Consider the following 2,500-nt stretch of genomic DNA (forward strand, 5'->3'; position numbering starts at 1 on the left):
GAACATCGACGTTTCGAACGCACATTGCAGCCCTCGGATTTTGTTCCCGGGCTACGCCTGGCTGAGGGCCGGCAATTCAGTTCGCGAACGGAAACGTTTGCGTACTGGGGCGACGAGCATCCCTCGCTGGGATGGATCGTCGCCCGGATTGATAGGGGGCTCTGCGGGAGATTGGGCGAGACCCGTCCCCGCCGGTCGAGGTGAGACGCTTCGTTATTTTTTGACGGCGTTCGCCTGCGGATCGGTGGGGGCTCGGTTATTACTCCCTCTCCACGGGCAACTATATCATTTGGGCCGACCTCAGAGCAGGTGAGACCACCCGCTGAATTTAAGCATATTAATAAGCGGAGGAAAAGAAACTAACCAGGATTCCCTTAGTAACGGCGAGCGAACAGGGATCGACTCCAGGGCCAAAGCTCGCGCCCCCCGCGGGGCGCCGAGCGCTGTGGCGTTTGGGAGCGTCCAATTTCCCGAGGGGCGCCGGAGAGTCCAAGTCCCTCTTGAACGGGGCCACGGCCCGGAGAGGGTGCCAGGCCCGTGCGACCTCCGCGCTTGCCTCCCGGGAGGGGCGCTCCTCAGAGTCGGGTTGCTTGAGAGTGCAGCCCAAAGTCGGTGGTAAACTCCACCTAAGACTGAATACGGCCACGAGACCGATAGCGAACAAGTACCGTGAGGGAAAGTTGAAAAGCACTTTGAAGAGAGAGTTCAAGAGTACGTGAAACCGTTTGGGAGTAAACGGGTGGTACCCGAAATTTCGAAAGGGGAGATTCAGGTCTCGCCGGCGACGGGCGAGGGTCGCTTGACGGATGGCGCGCCGGCGGGCGGGGGGTGACCCCCGTCACAGGCGCGTCACCCGGTGGCCCTCGAATGTTCGTCGTCGGTGTGACGCACTTCTCCCCGAGTAGGACGTCGCGACCCGTCGGACGCCGGCCCCAAGGGCCCGGGTGGAGTCCCGCCCGCTCTCGAGCGGAAAAGGACCCCGGGATCCCAGGCCGGATGTCCGACGGTAGGAAGCGAAAGTCGACGCGCCGCAAGGCGTCCGGCCCTCCGCGAGCACCCTCGGGGGTTAGGGTTCCGGACCCGGTCCGATCCCTTTCCCACCGTGGGGCTGTCCGCGAACCGTGAGGTGTCCTCGGACGGCGTCGAAAGTTTCGAGTCCGCGACGCTACGGCTTGGATGGTCCACCCGACCCGTCTTGAAACACGGACCAAGGAGTCTAACATGCGCGCGAGTCGTTGGGTCGGACACGCTCCGCTAAACCCATAGGCGCAATGAAAGTGAAGGCCGCCGTTCCGGCGGCCGAGGGAGGACGGGGTCGTTCGCTCGCTCCGGCGGGCGTCGGTCCCCGCACCCCCGGGGCGTCTGATCCCTCATTGCGAGGGGAGGCGCACCCAGAGCGCACACGTTGGGACCCGAAAGATGGTGAACTATGCCTGGCCAGGACGAAGTCAGGGGAAACCCTGATGGAGGTCCGTAGCGATTCTGACGTGCAAATCGATCGTCGGAGCTGGGTATAGGGGCGAAAGACTAATCGAACCATCTAGTAGCTGGTTCCCTCCGAAGTTTCCCTCAGGATAGCTTGCGCTCGGAGGAGAGTCTCATCCGGTAAAGCGAATGATTAGAGGCCTTGGGGCCGAAACGGCTTCAACCTATTCTCAAACTTTAAATGGGTGAGAACTCCGGCTTGCTCGATTTATCGAAGCCGGAGACGGGGTCCCCTCGGGGGCCCCTGGGATCGGAGTGCATAGTGGGCCACTTTTGGTAAGCAGAACTGGCGCTGTGGGATGAACCAAACGACGGGTTAAGGCGCCCGAATCGACGCTCATGGGAAACCATGAAAGGTGTTGGTTGCTTAAGACAGCAGGACGGTGGCCATGGAAGTCGGAATCCGCTAAGGAGTGTGTAATAACTCACCTGCCGAAGCAACTAGCCCTGAAAATGGATGGCGCTGAAGCGTCGTGCCTATACCCGGCCGTCGCCGCAGGGCGGACTCGGCTCCGAGTCGAGTGCCGCTTGACGCGGCGACGAGTAGGAGGGTCGCGGCGGCGTGCGCAGAAGGGTCTGGGCTCGAGCCTGCCTGGAGCCGCCGTCGGTGCAGATCTTGGTGGTAGTAGCAAATACTCCAGCGAGGCCCTGGAGGACTGATGTGGAGAAGGGTTTCGTGTGAACAGCCGTTGCACACGAGTCAGTCGATCCTAAGCCCTAGGAGAAATCCGAAGCTAACGGCGATAGAAAAAATTTTCATAAGCAAAATGATCCATCGGTCGGGCGAAAGGGAATCCGGTTCCTATTCCGGAACCCGGCAGCGGAACCGTTGTTTGTCGGGCCCTCACAAGGGGTTCGTCAGGGTAACCTAAAAGAGCCCGGAGACGTCGTCGGGAGCCACGGAAAGAGTTTTCTTTTCTGCATGAGCGTTCGAGTTCCCTGGAATCCTCTCGCAGGGAGATAGGGTTTGGAACGCGAAGAGCACCGCAGTTGCGGCGGTGCCCGTGATTTCCCG

The 2,500-nt window shown here is 61.0% G+C and overlaps 1 non-coding gene and 1 pseudogene across 1 annotated transcript in view; both read left to right on the forward strand.

The window, feature by feature from the left end:
* LOC139686483 (5.8S ribosomal RNA) overlaps window positions 1–71 on the forward strand; it is a 155-nt gene extending 84 nt beyond the window's left edge. The window contains exon 1 of the ribosomal RNA XR_011700388.1: window positions 1–71. This exon is cut by the window's left edge and continues 84 nt beyond it. This is a non-coding gene — a ribosomal RNA (5.8S ribosomal RNA).
* A 224-nt stretch (window positions 72–295) lies between these two features.
* The window catches only part of LOC139686544 (large subunit ribosomal RNA), a 4,943-nt pseudogene continuing 2,738 nt past the window's right edge, over window positions 296–2,500 (forward strand).

Source organism: Hetaerina americana, unplaced genomic scaffold (assembly GCF_022747635.1).
Source record: "Hetaerina americana unplaced genomic scaffold, ioHetAmer1.1.p SCAF_142, whole genome shotgun sequence".
In the NCBI taxonomy this organism is placed as follows: domain Eukaryota; kingdom Metazoa; phylum Arthropoda; class Insecta; order Odonata; family Calopterygidae; genus Hetaerina; species Hetaerina americana.